Raw genomic sequence first — 25681 nt, forward strand, 5'->3', positions numbered from 1 at the left:
CACACAGTGCCCCTATTCCTATTCAGAGTCACAACTGACTACAACTGTATTTAGGGGCCGTGGTAGCCTGATCGGTAGGGCATTGGACTCGGGGCCGGAGGGGCTCGGGTTCGATCCCTGCTGGTCGAAGACCCACCGTCGTCATTAAAGGGGACTGGGCGACGTTAAATATGCTCGTGGTCTCAATGTCCTCCAAGTGAAACGATACCTCTGGGGGTGCTAGTACCAGGTAGCTATTAGCTCTTGGACTAGTTCTAAATTCTCATTAACTGTCCGATCCGGTGATGGTGCTGCCATCTATCGGTATATAAAATAATGGAGGCAAGGCACATAGTATGCAGATCCCTCGACATAATACAGTTGTAGTCAGTTGTGACTCTTGAATAGAAATAGAATAGAAATAGAAACTGTATTTATGTTGAGGACTGCATACTAAGTGCCTTGCCTCCATTATTTTATATACCGATAAATGGCAGCACCATCACCGGATCGGACAGTTAATGAGAATTTAGAACTAGTCCAGGAGCTAATAGCTACCTGGTGCTAGCACCCCCAGAGGTATCGTTTCACTTGGAGGACATTGAGACCACGAGCATATTTAACGTCGCACAGTGGAGTATTTGACTGAAAATCCTGGCCAAAACTAGTTTGAAATTTTCACTCTTCTGAAGGCGACACCTTGTGTGCGTTTGTGCGCTGTACCGCGAAGCTATCCCACTTATAGACACGAAACTTGGTAAACAAGTTGTCTGGAAGGTCTGATGTTACAATTTGAAACTCGATTTTTTAAATATGAATTAGAAAATGAAATATTTAATAATAATATTAAATCCACGGTTTAGACTTTTGCATGTTTACGACCGTAAAAACGATCCTAGTAAACGTAGAAAAAAACCCAATGCATCACTAGATAGGAAAAATAACTTTCTTCAATATTATGGTTTGTTTGAAGCTCTAACGTAATTAACCGAATTTCTAAGAATTTACAAAGGGAGGTCACTTTTTCGACTTTTTTCAATTATTCAATCAATGTAAACTAAAATTCTTGCATCCGATATTCTAATAATGTTATGGCTCTGAAACTTTTTAAGGAAGTAATATAAACACCTTACCTTCATTTACAGCGAAAACGGTGAAGTTATGTTCTTTCACTGATTTAAAATGAATTTTTTTTCAATGAGTTGAAATAAAAATTTTCAATAATTTTCACTCGATCCGAAATGGATGCCACGGTTGGCTCTTTGCCAATAATGCTTAGACAAGTGATAAGTAAACATATTCGATGCGAGTGGCTGTTTTCCTTTGAAGATATGTAATTAAGTGCAGAGTTCAAGGGGGGGGGAAGCAAAAAGCGGTTAAAAAATCCTAGTATTCTGTACAAAATACTAATTTGAAACCAAAACAATAATCAATTTTATTCTTTTCGTTTGGTTTCAATCATTAAAACCCTGAGTTAATCATGCACAAAAAGAATTAAAGACAAGGGTTTCGGGGTTACAAAGAACCTTTTTTCTATTGAAAAAAAAATGAACTAGGATGTTATAACTGTAAAAACACTCGAAGATAGATATTCAAAAGCTCTTTGTTTTTGAATTGTATATATTGTACTCGTACCTTGGGTCGATCCTGAGTTTTACATCGCGTGATGTTTCCCGCTAAAAATTTGTACGAACAAAAACTTGGAACTAAAATTTTATATAATTTCAATTTCACACTGAGTAGGTAAAATGTCTTAAATATGGATAGCTTGCTAGCGTAGGAACGTTTAGGAGACAATTACAATTGTCTCCTAACGCTAGCAAGTGGTGGGAGGGGTATTTTTCCCCTTTTGCTACGTATAAGGGGGAAAAAAACCCCTCCCCCAGCACATTATTTGCAGCAATGATCTGAAAAAATATAAATATTTATTTATTTTATCTAAAATCTATCTCAATTTTAAGGAGGAGCAAATTTCCTTAGCGAGATCACAAAATAATTTAATTTATTAACTCATTAACGTACATGAGAAAATTAACATACATAACTGAACGCAAACACATGTTTTAGGGGTGCAATGAATCTCTTTAGCGATGCATAAAGGTAAGCGTTTTCGAAATTAATTGGATGATTCTCATTCCATTACTTACATCTTTACACATTGATCAAGCGGTTTCTCGTAACCATGAAACTCGTGTCTGAAATTTTATTGTTGTTTGTGCGCTCAAATATGTCGATCTTTTCATTCAGCAGGACTTATGATAACTTTTTTACAAATTTATTAAATCTTTGTAGGTAAATTCAGTTTAAAGTCATGACTTGTCACAAAAAGATCGAATTATGCACTTAAAAAAAAAAAATCATTTAAAAAAAGGGCAGTTGTAGGCGGAAGATTTTTTTGCTGAAATTAGCACTAGAGACTTTGCCAAATACGATGCAACTTTCAAAACAAATTAAGGCGAAAAACCTTTAAAAATCTCACGTACCAAGTTTTCTTTATTTTTTTTACAAAAAGAAAATAAAAATATTTACTTTGATTTATAATTAGCACTAAGCCCTGACATTTCTTTATACCGTAAAATTGGTTTGGTTCAATTTCATTCATTTAGAAAGCCACAAAAAAATCTACATTGAAACGTAATAATTAAGCTGAAACGTAACAAAAAAGCGAAAATTCTTATAGAAATCTCATCTTTCACCGAAGCTATGAGCAATTGTATGTGACTCAAGTTTCCAAAACAGGTGCTGATCGATGCACAAGTTAGTCAACTATCATGGAATAAATTTTCATAAAAATCGGATAAATTTTTAATTTTGGACTTTTGGCCAGGATTTTCAGTCAAATACTCCACTGTGCGTCGCCCAATCCCCTTTACTGACGACGGTGGATCTTCGACCATCGAGGTTCGAACTCAGCACAGTGCCACCCCCCCCCCCCTCCAGCCCACAGGATTGAATATAATATTTTTTAAAAACATTCCATATTATTAGAGTAGAAGCGAACGCTTCTTGGGAAAACGAGATAATTTTTAAAAAAGTATAGAATGTTGTGAAAAAAATCTTAATTTCTTTAAAAAAAAATCTTAAAATTAAATTTTTCGATAGTTTTAGATTATTGCTCAGTTAATCACGTCCACATCTCTTATTTTTTTATTCTTCCTCCCCCCCCCCCTTCCTTTTTTTTTTCTAGACGGTCCAAAAATACGAAAATCCTCAAAATGCTGCTACGCTTCGGAAATCCCCTCCCTGAGCTAAAATTATTAAAGAGCATAGGGGAAGAACTACCAAACACCTCGCCTTCTAACAAGATCAGAAATCGTTTAAGACTGATTTTTTTTTTTTTTTTTGGAGCTGCAATTTTGAAAAATTGTAGAGCTCCTAACGTTAGCAAACATGGTCTACTGTCGCGTCCTAAAACTTCCATTTCGGAAAACTTCTGGAAGGCCTCGCGTCTCAAACCCCTCCTTCTAATATCATCCTAATCGTCAAAAATTAGATTTTTTTAAACGATAATTTTTTGAGGTGCCCGCCGATGTTCCCATATGTAATCTGAAAATGAAAAAACTATAATTCCAAAAAAATAAAGGTGGAGACCTTTAAACCCTAACCCTAATATCACTGAATATCGCTTAAAAACATCGTTTTTCAGGACTTTGGATGTTTTTTGGGGAGAGCCCTTAAGTTATTTTTCCCGCGCAATCATCAAAGTTTGTCAGTAACTGCGTTTTGGATCTTCAATGTCAAAAAAATGGGGTGCAAGTGATCGATTTCACTTAATTTTCATTAAAAAAAAAAAAAAAAAAATCGATCGAAGACAGCGCGCCTAAGCACTGCCTAAGTCCCATCCCTTACTCTAACGTCAACACATATCGCTTGTAATCGCCTTTTTAAGACGCCGCCTTTTTAAGACCCCCCTGGAACTTTGCACCGTCTAAACCGTCAGAGACCGTCTAAAACTGCGTTCTTAGGATTACAATTAAAAATAAAATCTCCGAGGGAGAACCCCTAGACCCCCCCCCCAGAAGGTAGGGGGCATTCAAGCTTGTCTCCCCCCTCCCAAGAAAAAAACAATACTGGCTATGCTACTGTCGGACAGTGTAGGAAAATTGTTTTTGCTTTTTTTTATATAAAGAAACTGTGTGCGCCCTTAGGGTGCTTGTCCACCGCCCTTTTAAGGGTCCCAGTCCGTTCCTGGACTGATCAAAACTAACGGGTCGAAAAAAAAAAAAATATATAACCGAAAGTCGATGTGAGCTAGTGATATAGACTTTGTGTCATCGTCACTCTTCTTGTCTGTCGATTAAAATCAACAGTTTGTTGAACCAAGGGCATTTTTTTGTGTTGCCTTAATTTGCAAAAAAGTGCATAAGTTTGAAAAAGTTTTTGTTTGCCTATTTTTGCTACTGTTTCTGTGGTTCGAATTACCCCTCTTAAAAGCCGCAAAATGACCTCATAGTTTTTAAATGTATTTTTCAAAAAAAAATTCCGTTGAAGAAACCCCCGGACCCCCTAAAATTTCAGATATTCTACCCTCAACTCAAAGGAGATCCCATACCTCTCCCGAAAACCCTCCTCGTCTAATAAAATGCAAAAAAAAAAAAAAAAAAAAACACCCGCGAAAAAAACACATTTTATAGAAACACACATGTATATGGCTATATGAGCCAGAGGAAAAAACACATAGTTGGGGGAAAAAAACTTAAAAAGTGGCCTGTTTTGCTTTTCATGACGATATTTAGGATATTTATGTAGAAGCGGAGTGGAGAAAGAGGATATTAAAGCAAAAAGTTAGGGGGCCCTGAAGAAAGTTGCATAGGGGCCCATAAATCCTGTCAACGGCCCTGGTTAGATGAAGCTTTTTGATGTCCTTAGTTTTTCTTCTGTGTGATCCGAGAGGCTCCTTCAAGAAAACGGTAGGGGCTAGAGTTCCTAAATATCTGGAAAAGGATTGCAATCCCTAGAAATCCCATTTAATATAGGATAACGTATCTTAAAAAGTGTTAACATTCCGTTTGAAAATGCTTATCAAAATAAGGTCAACAGCCCGTAAAAATAACATTGAAATGGGGATACGAACAACAATTTAAAAATGCATGGGGCGAATTTCAGTTTTGCTTTCTCCAGCAGGTCTTTTTACTTGACGTGCAAAGCGCACGTCAGAAAGATCGTCAGAAGATAAAGCAGAGACTATTTTGGTGGCCCGTTCGGTCCAGTGGTAGTGCAGTTTGAAATAAACAAACAAAAAAGAAAAAAAAAAGAGAAAGTTAAAGAAAAAGAAAAAAGGAAATGAAAAAAGTGGAGGAGATAGGGCATAGAAATGAGACAAACCACTTACGTGCCTAGAATGATCTTTCTATGGGAACGCAAATGTCAAGTACATATTTCTGAAAACTATTTTTTCTCCACAGAAAGGAAGAAGGGGGAGGGGGGAACAGTTATAATAAATATTTGTAGAAAAAAGTGAAGCAGAAGGATTATGCAGACGGTTTAATATTTATTTTGCTAAATAAAAGTGGCAATGCTTTTGAGTTGGGAGAGGCATTAGTTAAAGGTCTGCTATTGGTTATGTGATTGTTATGTTGGAATCGATGTTATGATGACAAATTGGAAAGTCTTACTTTACTAAATTTTTTAATATCGCGAGATAGCTTTATCTCAGAGTAAGTTTTTTTTTTTGTTTGTTCTCACTATTTGATCCAAATTATACATCTTCTTGAACCAACTGTGTCACATGTCGCCTGCTGTGTAAGCCTAAGTACCGATTCCGGCCGGTAATTAGAATGTTTGACATTCTGGAAGCATGTACTATTACTATAGATAGACAAATTTCCTTTTTCTTACAGTCATTTATACATTCGTAATCCCATTATTTATCTTACATGTTACGTTAGTGTATTGATTTGCATGATTTTAACTGCAGTTAATTTTGATCGTCAAAATATTTTAAATAGTCGCTATTCTATTCATTTAAAAATTGTTTCAATTAAATGTTTACTTTTTGAAATAAAAGTAATTTAGTCGCAAATGAAACTTTTTGGTTTGTACTCATCCTAACTTGTGATCAGTATTTAGCTGCCCCTCCCCCTTCCTGGGGTATGAAAGATTCCGAGGAAATTTATTTCCATGGGAAAAAGAAACAATTTACTTCATTTTGCTATTTTTAATAATTGCTTATTCTGAGTATTTTTTGTGTTTCTATTTTTGTTTGTATTTCACTTATTTCTTTTTACTTTATTTTTTTCTGGTAAATTAATTTAATTTGTCAGTTCAAGCAACAGATTCATTTTCATCTCTTCATTTTGCGCGGCTTGAAACAATTTAGTTTTGTAAAAAAATAATGTGGTTTTGATACGAGGATTCATGTTGATTTAAACATCGTTTTATCTAAACTCAGAACAAATCTAGCTTAATTAAGTAAACTAATGAATGAAAATAGCATTTGTGTGTTGATCATTCATCACTAATTGTTTAAGAATATGCACGAGATTATATATTTGTTAAGTGGATGAAAACACCATATTTATAATTATTTTTTAAGAATTTTTTGTTTCTGACATGAAAAATATATTCTCTAATTTTAATTTTTTTAATTGTGTGAGAAAATAAATGAAGTTCTCAAAAAAATCCATGAACTTCCTCCGTAATCAGCACATGAAAAACTACAGGTAATAAAAAAAAGGCTGGAAATCAGAAAGATTAGGAGATATTATTAAGAATTTTGAAGGGAAGATGAATTTTGTTGTTTGAGTTGAATTGAAAAGGAAATACTTAACATGAAGCTTTGTTTAGTGGCACAAAATTCCTGACCTTATAAACTATAATTGCTGTTTTATGTTAAATAACAGCTTTTTATACAAATACAAATGTGACGATCAACAACAGGCTCTGGGCCCAGCTAGGCTGGTCCTAGTCAATTAATAAGTTCTCAATGAAGATCAATGGCCCTCTTAAAGCTATCCACCGCCTTGCTCATTACCGCCTATTCCGGTAAGCTGTTCCAAGTACCCACGACCCCACTAAAGTAGTAGTTTTTCCTGATTTCGAAGTTAGCCTGAGATTTAAATAGCCTAAAACAATGACCTCTCGTCCTGCTTTCCATGAATTTCCAAAAATTTAATCCATTTGCATCTTTCATATTGATTAATTGAAATAACTGAAATATGTCTCCTCTGACACTCCTTTGCTCCAGGCTATACATATTAAGCCTATTAAGTCTGATATTATAATCAAAATCTGAAAGTCCCCTTACTAGCAGGGTTGGCAAAAACCCGGGTTTATTTAAAAAAGCCCATGGACCCAGGGTTTTTTGGGTTTTTTTAAATAAAACCCAAAAAAACCTAACTAAAGTTGGGTTTTTTAAAAGAAATGTGGGTTTTTTTGTCTTTTTTTAGGGAAAATGTGGGGTACTTGTAGCATATTGTAGCGTAAGTATATGGACAAAGTGCAAAAATTGTCTTCGGGGAAAAAAAGCTGGAAAACTAGTTAAAATTCAGCATTTTCTGAAGAAAAGTATGAAAGACGAAAAAACCTAAGTATGGTGAAGTTTCGGGTTTTTTAATTTTCATTATTACCAACAGTTAAGGCAAAGTTACTTCTCGAGTGATAAAATCTATTGTTCGTTTTTAATTACTACGTTTTTTTTTTTTTTTTTGCATTTTACTTTATTGTATTTATTTTGTTATGCAAAACTACTGTAGAACCTCAAGTAGTTTAAATCCCTTTTTACTGAATTCCAGCTTAATCAAGACATTTCTTTGAATTTTATGCTGCCTGTTTTTCTATTTCTGTGTACAGAGTTAGAAATATTCAACTTTTTGGTAAGATAATGAATATACTGTATCTGTTCTGTCGACCGTTTGAAAAATCTGTTTATTTCTAAAAAATATACCTTGTTTTTATTCGAGATTTGTGATGTGTTGGTTAGCAGAAAATAATTCACATGAAAGCCTTTTAACTAGATTAGTTTTCTCTGTACACATATTGAGAAAATCAGACGTGACAGGACTTGGTCGAGATAATTTGAGTTATTTATTGACCAGTTCAAGAAAAAAGTTAAATACATTTATTTAAAATCTTTGAAGTATTTTTTTAATGCCGTTAAGAGTTAAGAAATACTATTAAAGTTCAAAATTCATTTTTTATGTTCATTGTCTGTGGTAAAGAACAAATAATTAAAGAAGTTTAAATTGTGAAAGTATTTAAACTAATTATTTAAAAAAGAAAAAATTCTCAGAAAATTTAAAAAAACCCAAAAGTGGGCTAAATAATGGGTTTTTTTAAATGGGTTTTTTCAAAAAAACCCATTGGGTCCAACCCAATTGGGTCCAATTTGGCCAACCCTGCTTACTAGTCTAGTTACCCTTCTCTGAACCCTTTCCAATACCCAAATATCTTTCTTCAGATAAAAACTGAACAGCGTACTCCAAATGAGGTCTTATTAAACTTCTATATAAAGGCAGAAGAACCTTCTTAGATTTGTTCGAAATAGATCTATTGATAAACTCAAGCATTTTGTTGACTTTGTTACTTGCAATGCTGCACTGTTCACTAAACTTGAAGTTCTAATTTATTAAGATATCCAGATCCATAACATTTTCTGCCTGACTAATGACTGAACCTTGTAAACGATAACTCGTACGCTTATTTCTATGACCTAAGTATAGCACTAATTTAACATCAGAAGTAATTTAACATCAGAATGTGTACGATTTTAATTAAATTCTGCCAACTTCACTGTTTTTTCCGGGAGATTCCTCGATTTTAAACATTTCACCTAATTGTATACATGATGAAGGGAACTTGCATTTGATTATTCTCTGGAAGATAATAAAAACAATCCGATTCTTCCCTAATTAACTATGAAAAAAGTAATATTGCTGTATGTCTCAGTCATCTACTGGATTTTTTTCCAGTAGATGTTGGCAAGTATGCATTTTAAAATTATCATGGGTTAAATCATTATTTTAATAGAATAATTCTGAACGAAAAAAAAAAATCATTGTCTGTAGACATTATTTTTAATAAGCTTTTAAATTAATATTGAAGTTTAATTGTTAGTTTGCCATGTTTGTAGAATATTATTGAGATGAATTTCCTTTTTTTTTCTTTTTAGTTTTTAACAATCTATAAAAATCTTGTTAGAAAGTTTCAAATAATTTCTTTTTTTTGTAAAGAAAGCGTATCAAAGGTACAGTAAAACTGCTCAGATGCGGAAACTAACGGGACAAATTTTTTTGTCCACAACAGAGGGGTGTTCGTAGGACAGGGGTTAAATAATGTTATTTGCCTTGGAATTCGGGGAATTGAAAATTGTTCGCATGAGAGGGGTGTCTGTTAAGAGGGGTTTTACTGTACTTCCAATTTAGCAGGAAGTTACAGTCCCTAAGCCAGAACTACATGCAATATACCAGACAGCTTGGTTATTGCATCCAGAGACTGCAGTTTGGTTCTTGTTTGAACTCCTCAGTCTGCAATAGTAAATAACCAAGCTTGGAGGCAGACGTCATCTCATTAATGTAAAGCTCAGACTGCCAACAAACTGGTAGAAAAAATGAATTTATCTTACCAGCCAGTGTATTCTTACTCCTAAATGCCCAAGCTTTGCCTTCAATTCACGAATCAAACCCCCTCCATGCTGCGGACAATCGCTGTTGAGATAAATTCCCTTTATCTACCTTTTTGTTGTCACTCTCAGCTTCAATGAGCTGACAGACCAGCTTGGTTATTCACAATTCCAGACTGATGAGTTCTAACAAGAACGAAACTGCAATCTCTGGATGCAATAACCGAGCTGTCTGGTAAATTGCATGTTCTTCTAATTATAACCACCTTGCTTGTTCCTGGTTCTGGCAAGATATTCATTTTAACGTGTAACTTTTGGACTGTTCGACCTCAGAGTAATCAAAGAAATTCATTCTGCTTGTTAGCTAACTTGATTATTCAAACACACACACACAAAAAAAGACTTTATGTTTGAATTCAATTTTGCAAAAATTTCTCCAGTAGCTTGTGATTTAACTGATTTCCAGTATAGGACCCCAATTTCGGAATGTTCCGAAATCTGGAACTTTTTTTGTTAAACTTAAAAAAAAAAAAAAAAAAAAATTCAAATGTTCAAAATTGATAACAATTGTTTCTTACTTGTTGAAAACACTGTACTTATAACTTATTTTTCTGTTTAATTGAAGCCACATCTCATGCATAATATTAGCATTGTGCTGTAATTGGGCAGCGATCTTTTAACAATAACTTCTGTTCATTGTATCATTTGTATACAAAACGAAGCATGTTGAGTCAAAATACAAAGCCATTTTTCAGCATAAATATGATTTATTTATTGTAATGATAGACATATCATATGCCAATGTCAATAATCTCTTCTTTTTCTTTTCCTTGAGATTGACTGATAAAAAAGAAAAAAAAAATGCTGCGCAAATGTTAGAAAAACAAGATCAATTGCACTATACAATAATTTTTGCTATTTTTTGGATCAGGATCTTAAATCCGGAAAGGTCGTGGTCTCGAGTGTTGTGGACTTGGGGTCCTATACTGTATCAATATTAGTGAGCTTTGCAGTGCCTTAGAGCTTAAAACATAGGCGGATTTAGGCTGTGAATTCTGTGGGATGGAACAATATCGAAGGAGGAGGGGAGGGATACAGTCAATGGCGTAGCTACTGTTTCTGCAGCCCGGGGCGGCTCCTCTACTTGCCACCTTTTCATTAAGACATTACTAATACATTAAAACCGTGGAAAATAATTGCACTTAAAATTGAAAGCTTTATTTAAGGAAAAAGAAAACTAATTTAATCCGTATTCTTCCTACAAAAAAAGAGGGAGGTCCCCCAAATTCCCCAGTACAATCTTGACATTAGTGCCTAAAATTATTTTATTAAGTGAGGACACCAGTCCTTAATGATCCCCATGAGAGAAAGGGCAACAGCCTCTAAAAATTCCATAAGAATGAGTAAGCACTCTCTTAACTCTCCATAAGAAACAGGAAAATATTCCCTGAAATTCCCTTAAGAACATAAGTTTCTAAAAATACTTGTTAGAATAAAGATTGCCGTTTTAAAATAACATCAACAACCCCTCTTAAAATATTTATCTAAAAAAAGATAATAGTTACAACACCCCCCTCAAAATGAGACATTTTTTTGAAAAAACGTCTACATTCTCTGTTTTAAATCTCATTAGAATTGGTACAATAACTTCAAGAAATTCCCCTTTGAATGACTTCTCTAAACGCTCCATTAGAATAATAACAGTCCCTCAAGATCCACATCAACATCAACCATTCTTAAACACTGTTAACGGAAGATCTAAAATAGATTATAAAAGTGATATACAGTCAAACCCCCTTTAACAGGAACTCATTAATCGGGAAATTTCGCTTAGCACGAAATGTCATTCCCCATCAGATAAAGCTACAAATTAGTGTTAAATCAACCGCTTTACATGAAGATGATTTAGACAAAGTCCTGCATAAGCAGAAGAAAATTTTAAGGTCTTGAAGAAAAAAGGGAAGAGAGAAAAGAAAATCCTCATACTTTTACATGAAGTCCTAATTTTGAAAGTCGAAGGATCTGCACTTGAATGCAAGCAACGTTGATTGCAGCAAGCAAATTCCTCTTCTTGTGTAGGAAAATTGGGAAAACCACGTTGCTTCAAGAAAGTACAAACTTTAGCTGTAGACTATGACTATGCTTACAGTAAAAATGCTTGGATGAACAATGAAATATTTACCAAGTGGCCGACAAACCTAGATTTAAAATTTCTTTGTGAAAAAAAAGAAGAAATTGCTTAATGCTGGACACTTGTTCTGCCCATGCAGAGGTTTAAGGTCTAAAAGCGATAAAGTGCTTTTTTACCCTTCAACATTGCAGTGAGAATCCAGTCTTGTGATCAAGGAAAAATCAGAAGTTTGAAAATGCACTGTCGTAGAGAAATGGTCCAAATAGCCATTGCCTATTTCGAATTACTTGTGTCTCTTACTTAAACTATCAATTTTAATGCTTGGGTGTACATTTTTGTACAAAAGTACTTTGGTTCTTATATTTTCTGAGACACAAAAACAAAAAAAAACAAAAAAAAAAAAACTTGTCTGCTTACATAAAATCCGGTAACTATCGAAATCAATTAATGCGAAATTCGGTTAACACGAAATATTTTGACTTCTTAATGGAGTTCGTGTTCATGAGGTTTGACTGTTCACTAGGATGCATCAAACCCTCCATGTTTCAAAAATTTTTCTAGAAATTGTTTCTACCTATGTTATTTTTGTTCCGACTGCTAAAAAAAGTATGTGTACATAAAGTTTCATGAGTTTTGAATAATATCTATTTGGTCCCAAAAATATAAAAATTGATTAAAAAAACAGTATTATGAGGGAAAAATAAATATCTATTCTAACAAAAATATGAATATTAGATTGATATAGGATGCAACAAAAGAACAGATGTACATGCACTAATTGCTTTCTTTATTTTAATTCTTGCGAGCACTCAATTTTAGATTCATTTCAATTTTTTATTCATTTTCTTAGATTTTTTCCCTTTTGTTGATCTTGTTCGACAACTTGTACAACATGCTGTTAGTGCTCTTCCCATTTTGGAGGACTTGATGAAGTCACTATTTAGCTTGACCACACCCTCTGCACAGTCACTGATAACATTTAGTGCTTGTAACTTTGCAAAGGATGTGGTGTAGGATGTAGAATTTGGCCATACTGAAACTTCTTCTTGTAAAAAATCTGAATCCAGTTTCAACAAAGAAAACAAAAACCAAGAATCAAATTAAATCAGAAAGCCTAGTATTCATGTTGACATTTTTTGGAAATTTGGGTTTCCCAAAACCCATGCTATACCTACCTTTCAACTTGAAACCAGCATGGGTGAAACTTGATTTTGTTGCTAGCAGTGCATTAGCTATGGCTTTTTGTTCTTGTGCAGGAACTTTTTTGCACCACAGGACAAATGGCACCATCTCTTCTGTAAGATACCAGCAGTGACTTGCAAAGGTCTCCAAAAAGCGTCTGTGTGTTTGAACTCGTAAAACTCGACAACTGCCAGGCCGATTTTGCTGGAATTTTCACAGTTTGTTTCTTTAAGTCCGGAAAAGGTTTGCAGACCAGTTCGGAAAAAATTCGATGGATAGTTCTTTTTTAGTTCCAATTTGGGCCCAATTTTCACATAAATTCCTGAATATGGGTATGAAAAACGACTTGCACATAGTAATATTATATATTGTTGAAAAGGGTAGAATTTTCCACGTTCTACACAATTAGTTTCAATGCTCTAACTTAATTACGGCAGGAGTTATTTGCGTTTTTAGCTCGAGTTTTTTTAGGCTTAGTTGAAATTTAGGCACTACTTCCTTCATTAAATCCACCAATAAAAAGTGAAGGAATTGTCCCACAGTTTTCTTCTTGACACCATTGGAAAGAGCTGCTTTTTTTTACTCCAGATCTAATTCGACCTAAGGTCAAAAATTTAACCCTCTATCTCAATTAGAAAAAAAGTTACAAGCGAATTAAATGAAGTTCAAAAATCTGTTGTCTTTTCAAGTTTTAAACCATTTTATTTTTCGTTTCCGCGGCAACGCTTATTGAATCCAATGTTTCTTTCCATCTTTCTCATTTTAAAACTTATTTTATTTTGTGTTTCCATGGTTACGCTTTTTAAATCCATCTTTCTCATTTTGATTCCTTAGAAGTATTTTAATATCTGTCGTCATTTTTCGGAAGGGAAATTTTACATGATTTTTTTTTTCATTGATTTAAGCCTGATTGTTGAATATACGACATTTGACACAATTTTTAATATCATGGTAGACCGGGCAAAGCCGGGCAACGCAGCTAGTTGTGTATAAAAGCTTAACCATCCAACGTGCTTTGTGCAAGGTTCCTAGACGACTTTATTTCTTGTCTCATATTGGAAGATTCGAGTTATAGTATGCAAAGTTTTACAAACTCCATATAACAATCTTTGCATTTTTCAAAATTTAAGGCATATTTTGTTGTCTCGATTGCATTATTTTTAAAACTATGTGTTCTGCTTCTTCATTCAGTGATTTTGTGACATATGGTATCAACTGGCTATGATCAAGATCAAAATGATTGAAATTATCACGGAATCGTTTAAACAGGGATATGTCTGGAGACTTTGAAGCCTCTAGTTTTAAATCATCAAACACATGGGTCAAAATGATTTCGCCTATATGATGACAGCAAGCTGACCAAAGAAGTGCATGTCCTAGCTTCTTTTGCACATTGACGCAGGCCACAGTATTATGGCTTGTGTTGGATGAAGTTGTACCAAATGTCATGTTTACAACATTTGTGTGCATTTCCAAGAAATAAGATGCTCATAGATTAAATTGGCAATGATTGAACCACATTTGCTGACAAAGATGTTGAATTCATTTCAATCTGTAAGTAAGACATAATTCCAAAACGTTTTGAGCTAATTTATCATTAATTTTGCGAGGAAAAGCGAAAGTTTTCTGTTTTTCTCACGGCCAAGAAAATTTCTGCGGGAATAGGTCCCATTTAATCCAGCTAATCCGAGAACTTGGCGAACAATTTTAGGTGAAAATTAAGTGTAAAAATTTTTATTCAACTCTGTAGAAACTTTTACAGCAATCAAATGTGTATTTTTCATAAATTTTTTAACTGTAAATCTTCGATCACGCTTTGTCAACTTCACTGGTTGACCTTTTCTTACCTTGTTTTCGGTCGATTATTTTCTTAAAAGCATTTTATCAAGCACTTTACTATAGAATGGAATAAATTAACTAATTTAGAGACATTTTAAACCAATTTACCTCTAATGTGAGGAAAAAATTCAAATTTCGAATGGTGTTTGTGGTTTTTTACGAATACCAGCCATTTTAAAGTAATAAGCACAATATTAAGAAAAAAATAAACAAAAAATTAAAGCCAAATGACTTTTAAGGGTCAACACAATGCAAAACTAATAAAAAAACGACGTGTAATAAATTTTAATCATGAATTTATTCGAAAATATTTGAGTGTACAAAGACTTTTGTGGTGTATATTATTTCTCTGTCTCTTTGTTTTTTTGACCATTTCAAAAAGATTTGTCAATATTTTGAAAAAACTACCGGGTTTTATTTAGAATGACATAAGAATGATGTGAAAAAAACATTGGATTTATATTCGAATTCGGTTTTGCGTTATTTCGATTTTACTAAAAAATTTCTAACTTCACGAACACTTTTGGGAGCCACTGTAAGCTGCCTGTTGTGCTGGGCTCATAAACAAGATTAGGTTTCTTCATTACATCATGTAGAATGAATAAACTTGTGCCTGTTCTCTTATTGCAATGATAAGTTATAGAACTTGTTGAGAGCCCCTCAAAACTAGTGTTTTTTTTTTGTCATTCGTTATGTTTTGCTCATCAGAATCAGTTGAAGCGAGAATGTCGTTTGATGTTAAATCCAAACTGTTTTTTTTTTTATTTTTCTTTGCTTATCTTATACCCTGCTGATGTAACCATGTTTCTTCTCTTTCAACTTGATCTTGAAGAGTTTTATCCAAAAGTTGCCATACGATCACTTTTCACTGACCGAATAAAGAAAATATCTTCTTTGTTCTTCATTAGTTCTTCTACATTTTCAGGCGCTAGTTCATCTTCCATTTGTTTTACTTTTTGCATAGTAGTGGGTGCAGATCTTCGATTAAGGGGTATAGCAATTAAACTTAGCATTGTCATCAAGAAGTTTTACAATTTTTTGACTGAATTTTAGCTCACTAATCACAGGAATACATGCTTTTTATAAAAGATTTTTATCTGTCATAAGACTAATCTAAAAGACAAATAAGTAATGGAATGGGTCAAAATTAAAAGTAAGAAATTGACTTAAAGTGAAAACTACAAGTTGACAAAAGCAGATAATGCAGTTTTGTAGTCATTATTTATGTTACCAAATAATTATAGCAAAATTAATTTGACTGTAATCGGCGGAGAGGCAGATTAAAAAGCACAAAATCCGCATTATTTATTAAAATTAAATGATTTTAAGGTAAGGGAAATTAGAACGCTCTTCGCCGGAATTTTTTCTAACTGAATGTTTTTAAAACATGATTGTTGGCCCACTTTGGTAATGTCAAAGAGAGCGGTGCAGGATCTCTTCCAGATATTGAAATTCCAAAAACAGAATTTTAGACAAACTTCTACAGTAGTACCTTCTTTAAAGGACACTTTTACTTGAGGGATATTTTTTCTGGTCCCAGTCAGTCCCTTTGAATAGGGGCCTCCATGTATTTGTCGCTGATTAAGGGAAGGATACTCCGTTTAATAGGTATTCCCAGAGAATAAGTACAAAAGTTCGTAAGTAAATGAGTAAAAACTACTGAATTTCTTGTACTTCAAGGTTCCTTTTTTGTCACACTATTAATTAGAGAAGGTTTGATAAGTACAATAAAGCAGGTTGGTAAAAATTTCTGCTTATGCATGCTTCTCAGCGCAATTTATACAGGGGTGATTGTGCTCCGGTGTTTTACCGAATTTCCGGTATTTTCGGACGTATTTCCGGTATTTTTATATCCGAAAATACCGGAATTATGTTTTTTTTTTTGTTATGCTTTTATCTTCCTACCTCCGCATTTTTTAAAAAAATTATATAATACTCATCAAATATACCTGCAAGAGCCTTAAGATGGACACCTATCCCTTAAGATGGACAAATGTCAGGATAATTTGTATAACACCACTCAAAAGTAACTTTGTAACCCATTAAAAATTTAATTAAATGTCCACACAATATTTTGACTCAGAACTATTTAATACTATGGTAAAGGTGCACTTAAGTAATAAGGGCCAAAGATTACACCCCCCCCCCCGTTCTAGCTTTGAAACTTTCAGGTATTTTTTGATGAACTCACAATCACCCCTGTTTATATCGAGTAGTCTTGGCACCGACGGAAAATGCAAGGGCCATGACAAGACACTTATTGTAATTTAAATTGTATTCCATTGAAAAATTACTCCATGTTAAAGTTGTATTATTGTTTACATGTATTTCTTTATTATTGTTTGGCAACACTAAGTACTTTTTGAAGTTTTACAATGGCAATCATCTAGTTAGTTGGAATAAAGTTTCGCTCATAATATCTTTCTCTCCTCATATTTATAGTACACAGTTTATTCTGCTACATAACCACAGTAAATACATAACCTTAAAATGTTATTTAAAGTTATTAGGTTATGTAAAATTTATCACATCAAACAAATTTATCTGACAAATTACTTCAAAATAATTTCTGTACATTACAAAACTTCGCTTTTCCAGACTTGTGATTAAATTTTAATTATTAAAAGAATAAGTTTTGAAATTCAAATGATTCTGATTTTTATATGCATAAAAAATGCAGAATTTTTAGTATATAATCTTAAATGTTAGTTTTTTTAAACGAAGTTAATATCCTGTATATGTAATTCTGAGGTTCCCAAACTTTTCTGTTTCACGGCACCCCTTGAAGTATTAAAATTTTCTCGCGGTACCCAGCCTATCTCCATTACATAAGTATATATTGATTTCATGGACACTTCGCGTTCGCGGAGCCCCAGAGTGCCGGCTTTGGGAACCTCCTACATCCGAAGAAGGGACACCTCTATTTATGGGACAAAATGTTCAGTTTCCTTAATAGCAGTTTCCTTATTTAGTTCAGTTTCCATATTGAGAGGTTCTATTCTATGACGTTATAGAAAGCAGGGCCGAATTTAGCTTCATGCATCCCCTAGGCAGATTTGAAATCTGCCGCCCCTTCCACTTAATTGATTTATCCAAAGTCAGTTTAAATACTGAAATGCACTTATTTTCACGAGACTTTTTGGATTTCGATTCGATATTTACGATGGAATCGGAATCGCAAACTATGTTAATCTTTTTTTTTTTACTATACAGCTTTTACATTTTATGAAGTGATGACCACGTGTTTTTCCGGCAGCGCTTGCTTTTTTCTTTTCTTTTCTTTTTTTTTTGTTTTGTTTTATTTAGGGATTGCATTTATTTCTTTTTCCACCCCCCCCCCAAGTTGGACGTTTTGCTGCAACTATATTACTGTACAGTTCATAGTTGTGCGCATTTAATTCAATAAAAAACAGTGATATTTTTTTTCCTTTGTCAAACGCACTTTTTGCACCCTACGGGGAATTATGGAGATAACTTTTTTTTATGCTCTACTGAAATAAAAAAAGCGGTTTTTTGAGTGATCTTTGTTTTTATTAGGAAATGGGCGGGGAGGTTAAAATAAATAGAGATCGATAAGAAAATTTAGAGATAGATCGTAAAGGATTGCCACCGAAGGCAGCAATCTTGGCGAAAAAATGTGAATGGCACAAAAAAAGATACAGATGGATTGATTAATACTGCTGTAAAATTTATTTAAACAGCCGCCGAAGGCGGCAAAATTTGAAGTAAAAAGTTAAATGACAAGTTAGCCAAACAGCCGCCGCGCCGTACGTGGCTGCTTGCATAGAAAGGCAAATGGCGTAGGAAGGCGAACCAGCTGGTCGCCGCAGGTGGCTAGTAGTAAATAAAAGTAACGTTTCAAAGAAATTCTGGAAGGAAGTCTGTGGCGGACGTGCGTCCAGGATGCATATAAGCTACCTTTACTCCTGTTCGATCATAGGAAAATTTCAGGCCTTCTCATTGGCTTATTTGAGTGTCAATCAAAGCTTCAAAGACGCCATTGTTATGTTGCTAGTCGTCTTTCGCACTGTGTTTCTTGTTTGTAATCTGCTAAATACGAATAAGCATTTGCAAATGATATCTTTAATTGAATGTTGCTGGCAAAAACAGCATTATTATTTCCAATCAATTTCATTCCTTGCAAAACAAATAAAAGCTGCCTTTGAGCAACTGTGCTTTAAAAAAAAAAAAAAAAAAAAAAAAAAAATAGGTGGCGCCATCTTTGGGCAAAAAATGCATATTTTACGACAGTGTTTTGATTTAAATTGAAGTTATTTTGAGAATAATTCTCATGGTAAATTATTTTGTAGATGGAAAAGAGCGAATTCTGCAATTTTTCATATTCTTAATGATATTTAATGCAATTTAAACAGCTCTTCTTAAAGAAATGATTACCATTTAACTTAATGATAAATACTTCTTGTGAATAATTTGAAACATAATAATTTCTAATATTTTTTCTTGTGCCAATTTATTTCTAGCCAATTTCTATTATGAGTTAGCATTCAAGAATAAGACCTTTAATTGAGTAGTGAGTGCATCTGGAAAAGTTCCTTTTTGTTTTGGGAGAATTTCCTTCTTTACAAAAAAAAAAAAAAAAAAAAAAAAAACTAATCCTTTACTTCAAAGATTGTTTAAAAGAATCAGCTGTTCGCGCACTACTATTGGATAAAGTCAGGTGAACAAAATATCATATCGTTATTGGTCAAAAGCTTTATTAAGCTCTCTAACAGGTTGTCCATTTTTTTTTATGTTAATCCGTTTTTTTGTCTATATTTTGTTTATCTTATCGTTCATTGGTTGGATTGCTTTATGTGTGTCTTCACTGGTTAAATTCATAATCCTGAATTAAATTATAAACAGTCGATGTGTACTCTTTATAAAATGCTAAAACAATTGAGATGTCTGTATTTAAAAAAGAAAGGCTTCCACCTTCATTAAATTCAATTTTTTTAAATACTTTAAAAAATTTTCAATGAATGTATGATATTTAATGTTTTTGAATGATTACATTCAAATTGTTTCAGAACTATTCATGAAACCACGAAGGTCTTGTCAGCAGTACAGCAAAAACATAAGGAAAACTTTTTTGCTAATTTTGCTGAAAATATTTAACAGCTGCAGTTCTCTTCATGGACCAGTCTAAAAAATTTCGCTGTATTTTTTATTACAATACATTAAAAGTCATATATTGATTTCAAAATTGTCTCAAAAATGGTTGAGTTTTCAAGTTTTCGAATTTTGTGAAACTTTTTTTCTCCCAAATGTATTTAAGTTAAATAGTAAATGAAACTGCATGAAATTCTCTTGAATTGCCTCATCAACTGTGTGTGATAATTTTTTTAAATTATTAATAAATGAATTTAAGGTAACAAACGGTGCGATTTCTGAAAGTTTGACTTGAAATAACATATATATAATTTTACATTATGAAACATTGCTTTTCAATGTTATTTTCAATTATTTCATTTAAGAGTTTAAATTATCTATTCCTTTTTACATAACTTTAAATATTATGAAGAATATTAAAAGATAAAGAATTTGCTGTTTAATTAAAAAAAACTTACATTGAGAATTAGTTGACAAATGAGTTAAATTAAACTCCAATAGCTCCTTCTTCAAAAGCGCCATTTTTTGCTTAAAGATAATGCTGTTTATTCGTTTAATTATATATTTTACAGGTTTTTAAAAAAAAAACAGAGCATTATTTTCTTTTATGAGTTATGAAATGAGAAGAAGACAAGAAGGATATGTTTACCAGACTCATTCAAAATTCAATTGGAAGTCTTATTCTTGAATGCTAACTCATATTCAACAGAAATTAGCTAGAAATAAATTGGCGCAAGAGAAAATTATATTAGAAATTATTATGTATTAAATTATTTACTAGAAGTATTTATTATTAAGTTAAATGGTAATCATTTCTTTAAGAAGAGCTGTTTAAATTGCGTTAAATATCATTAAGAATATGAAAAATTGCAGAATTCGCTCTTTTCCATCTACAAAATAATTTACCATGAGAATTATTTTTAAAATAACTTCAATTTAAATCAAAACAATGTCGTAAAATATGCATCTTTTGCCCGAAGATGGCGCCACCTATTTTTATTTCAAATCATAGTTGCTCAAAGGCACTTTCATTTGTTTAGCAAAGAATGAAATTGATTGGAAATAATAATGCTGTTTTTGCCGGCAACATTCAATTAAAGATATCATTTGCAAATGCTTATTCGTATTTAGCAGATTACAAACAAGAAACACAGTGCGAAAGACGACTAGCAACATTACAATGGCGTCTTTGAAGCTTTAATTGACACTCGAATAAGCCAATGAGAGGGCCTGAAATTTTCCTATGACCGAACAGGAGTAAAGGTAGCTTATATGCGTCCAGCATACCCCACAGCACCTAAAGCCTTGAAATTTTGTACAATATTACTTAGAGCCCCGAGGTGTGCACCTGGGGTTTTATTTTTTAAAATTCGAATTAGTTTTTTATAATTAATTTTTTAAGCTCAAATTTCGCGTAAATTGCCTATTATTGCCTATTAAAGGGGTGAAAAATTACTTGCATATATTAATATTATATATCGTTAGAAAGGGTAGAATTTTCCGCGTTCTCCACAATTTGTTTCAATGCTCTAACTTAAATATGGCGGGAGTTATTTGCGTTTTTAGCTCGAAATTTTTTAGGCTTAACTAAAATTTAGGCACTATTTTCTTCATTAAATCTATCAGTAAAAAGTGAAAGGATTGTCCTACAGTTTTCTTTTTGACATTACTGAAAACTTTTGTAACTTTTTTTTTTCTTTGGAGATAGAAGCTCAGTTTTTCGACCATAGGTCGAGTTAAATCTGGAGTAAAAGAAGCAAACAGTGAAGATGTACCCCGTCCCTCTAGCAAGCTAAAACTGAAACTGATTACCTATTACCGGAAGTCTGTCACACCGCATTTTCTGTGGTTTCGACAGTCTTCTAACAAGTTAGAATCAGTTATGACGCTGTTTTGGGGAAAATTAAAAAAGAACTGATGTTTTATTTTCAATAATAATAATTTAAAAATGAGATTAAAGCAAAATTTGCCGCCCTAGGCAACTGCCTGCTCTGTCTATTGGGAAATTGGGCTCTGATAGAACGGCGGGTTCGAGAGATCTCCCCGGCAAAGTTCGGAGTTGAGGTTCTAAAAACGCAATTGTAGAAAACTTCTTTGATGACGTAGGAGAATGAATGAGATTCAAAACCCGGTTCCCTCTCCAGAAATGTTTTTACATTGAAGCTCTAACGCAATTTCAGATCATGTTTTTTTTTTTTTATAATGATGTAAGGGAGAAGAGAGGTTTAGTGAACTTCCCCCACAAATTTTTTGAAATTTAAGTCTTAAAAAGTTGTAGGCTATCTTTGGTAACTTTAGAGGAAGACATGGAGCCCAGAGACGTTCCACTCGATTTTCGAAGTTGAAGTGGGGGGGGGGGGATGCAATTTACAAAAAATAATGAATTAGCACGAGCTGAATTTCTAATGTCTCCCAGTGGTTTAATTTTGCATCTTCTAGTAAGTGACAGATTTTTTCTCCAGGCGGCATTGGAGTTTGCGTAGTCACTATGTTAAAAAATGCTCTGTTAAATGTCGATGTGAGTTACATTTTTCTAGCATGAAATTCATTAAAAATCAGTACAGAAACAGATTCACTGATGAATACCTTCGACAACTGTATTACAATGGCATCCACTACCGTCTCTATCAACACAAAAAAAACTTGTTAAAGCAGTTAAAAGTTCAGTTTTTGACGTTAGACGAACTTCGATGATGTTAGGAGATAAGGGAATTGTAGGCCATCCTTAATGACGCTAGCGGAACAAAAGGGAATCGAATATTTTCGAATATTTTCGAATTTGAAGTTCCAAAAAGACCATCATTTTGATCAGAGATTTAGGAGTCTCCCCAGGAAATTTTTCGGAATAGGAATCTCAAACACGCGATTGTAGATCCTCTTTGGTAACTTTAAAGAAAAAAATAAAGGTATCTTCTCCAGCAAATTTTCGAAAAACGCAAAGCTCCAAAACGCATAAGTTTACTTGATCTTTGAAGATTATTTGGAGAAGCAAGTATAGTTTGAGTAGTTTGAATAGTTTTCAAATGTAAAATTGGGGTGAGGGAGAAAACTTTCGAATCGATTAGAAAACTTTCATTTGCGTTTGTTAATCAAGTTTTTTTCTTCCAGCGGAGGCGTTTGCATTGTATTTTATCTTAAATAGCAAAGAGGGTACACCTGCCCTTGGGCAGGCGGGCCAGTCCGAGCATGTAAGTGGCTAGGAGGTGGAGAACCCCCCCCCCCCTGAATTCTTAGCTTTTACATTTAATGCCAATCCCAATACAATCATTTATATTCGTCTCACTGCTGTGACCCCCCCCCCCAAAGTCCCCTAGGGAAGGTCAATTCTGGGTGGTCGGTGTGCTAGTGACTTTAGTTATTCTAATTAACTAAGAAGCTTTGCTAAAATTCCATTTTCGTTCTTTGCGATTCAATTGCTTCTTGAGATTGCTTCTTCAATTGAATTGGTAGTTTGAAGAGTTTACGAAATTCATCAGTTGGAACAAGGGAACTAATCCGGTCTTTGTTCCCTTGTTCCAACTGTTGAATTTTGTAAACTCAATTGTACTCATGAAGATATAGGTTTTTGTATTCTTCTTCCACCTTACATTGTGAGCCAACCTTCAAACCCTTTTTTACCACTACAATTCAAATTTTCATATTTGGCGCTTGTTCCTTTCTTCTAACTACCGATTCAATTGGTATCGAAATCTTAAATGTGTAAGGTTGTTTTCACATCTAAATTCGAGAAAGAATGCTAATTGGGTTTTCAATTGATGTCTCCATTAATTAAAGACCTACAAAGATGAATCCATATTTAAAAGGTATCCTTGAAAATGTTTGTTTGTTTTTTTTAAATATTTAGTTCGATCCGTAAATCTGAGAGATTGAACTGAAAATATGAAAATTAATTTATTTCATGCTAGTGGTACCCGCACGGCTTTGCCCGTAATTGAAAATTAAAAGGTCATTCGGTTCGCCTGTATATTTACAAATAATGGATGACGAATTTCTCGCCAATGTGGTTGTTTCCTTCAGTCAAAAGTACTACTTTTGGTTCCTGAAATTGATAGAATAAGCAGAAATAATAACATGGACCCAGAAAATACTTACATTTTCCCAAAAGTTGTTTTTTAATTTTTTTAAATGTCCGATTTTTCAAACGAGGCGTGGTCTTGACGTCACAAATGATGCATTTTGGCGCATTTTTCTAGTGTTTCCACGTTATGATAATCGAGTAGCGAATTAAACAATTGCGCTCTATTCTTGCTATCAACCATATCGTTGCAATACACGTGAGTAAAGATGCAAATTAAATATTTTGCTCTGTGAATGGCCACATGGAATGGCATTTCACCATGTGTGATGTCATCGGCAGAAATGAAAGCGTACCGATTTAAGTATTTTTTTTTAAATATTAAACTTAACAAATTATTTAAAAAATGATCAGATCCTATGTTTTTAAGCATGCTTTTTCAGTAAAAAATACTTTTAATTTTTTGGAAACTACCCCATTGGCTATGTTCATTCGCTCTCCCATTCCACGTCATGATAATTTCGTAATTTACTCGTCCATCTTATTATAATTTTGCTCCGGAAAATGTTCTTAAAATTAAGACAGAAAAAGAATAAAATAGAATTTTCGAAAAATCGCTTCGAGGTGCACACCCCCATGTTACAAACTAACTTTGCCAAATTTCATGAAAATCGGCCGAACGGTCTAGGCTAATGCGCGTCACAGACATCCTACAAACATCCAGGCAGAGAGACTTTCCTCTCTATTATTAGTAAAGAAAAGAAGACTTTCCGCTTATATTATTAGTAAAGATTTCACGTTGGCTATTTTTATTGAAGCTGATTTCAACTTGTGCAGATGTTGACAAAAATCCAAACACTGACACAATGCTGCTGCCCTATCCTGATTAGCATTAATAGATATGAAAAAATGTCTTGTTTGTAAAACGTTGTGGAACTTCCTTGTTTGCTATGGTTTTCTCGTTTCATGTAGCTTTTCTTCCTTATTTGCTCTGTTATTATTGACCTTTTGTTTGCTGGTTAAATGCATCGTACTGCTCTTTGAATACTAAAAATATGGTTTGACTTTTCCAGGGCTGAAAACAAGAAAAAAAAAAGTTCTAGAGTCCTATATTCAGTGGCGTAGCTAGACCCGACTTTCGGGGGGGGGGGTTAGTTCTTTTATATATATACAGTGAAACCTCCCTTAACGGACACTCCCGAATAACGGACACCTCTAATTAACGGACATTTTTGCAAGTCCCAGTCCCTCAATATAGGCCATTCCCTCTGAATAACGGACACTCCGAATAACGGACAATTATTTCACAAAAAATTTCCCTTGCAATCGTAGCACTTCCGGTTTTTTTTTTCTTTTCACAGAATATCTTAGTAACTGCTTGCCTTACAAAGCTGTTCATCCTCCACAACTGATATTCCACCCCCCCCCCTCATTTCCTTATCACTGTTTCTTGGAATTAAAAGAGTGGTATTGGGCAGAAGCAGCGATTGGGGCTTAAAATTTGGGGCAGAAAAAAAAAGAACTAAAAGACATGGTACTTTTTGCGGGCAGCAAAAAATGAAAAAGAAAAGAAAAAGTCATAATTTTGTTATGGCTAGTTTTGAGAGTAGAAGCAGATAAGTGAAAACTGATGTCAGTCTAACAATTAACGTACGTTTTTCTTAAGATTTTAATGAATTTTGTACACAATAACTGTTTAAAAGTTAAGATAAAAAAGAGGAAACTGGGCGCTTTTTCTAACTGGGGCTCTCGGGAGATGCAATTGGGCAGACCGGCGCCGGTAGTAGGCGGCTTTATGGCGCCGTGTTTTCATTGGGTTGTTTAATTTTTAGACATGAAAAAGATTTGCCCATATTCAAGGTCATAT

At 33.7% G+C, this 25681-nt stretch overlaps 1 protein-coding gene across 1 annotated transcript in view; it reads left to right on the forward strand.

The window, feature by feature from the left end:
- The first annotated feature begins 5521 nt into the window (after positions 1-5521).
- The window catches only part of LOC129222763 (putative fatty acyl-CoA reductase CG5065), a 93797-nt gene continuing 73637 nt past the window's right edge, over positions 5522-25681 (forward strand). Inside the window, exon 1 of the mRNA XM_054857292.1 lies at positions 5522-5636. The gene's annotated coding sequence lies outside the window, so the exon portion shown is untranslated. The remainder of the gene's footprint in view (positions 5637-25681) is intronic.

The sequence above is a fragment of the Uloborus diversus genome, chromosome 5, assembly GCF_026930045.1.
Source record: "Uloborus diversus isolate 005 chromosome 5, Udiv.v.3.1, whole genome shotgun sequence".
NCBI classification, from domain to species: Eukaryota; Metazoa; Arthropoda; class Arachnida; order Araneae; family Uloboridae; genus Uloborus; species Uloborus diversus.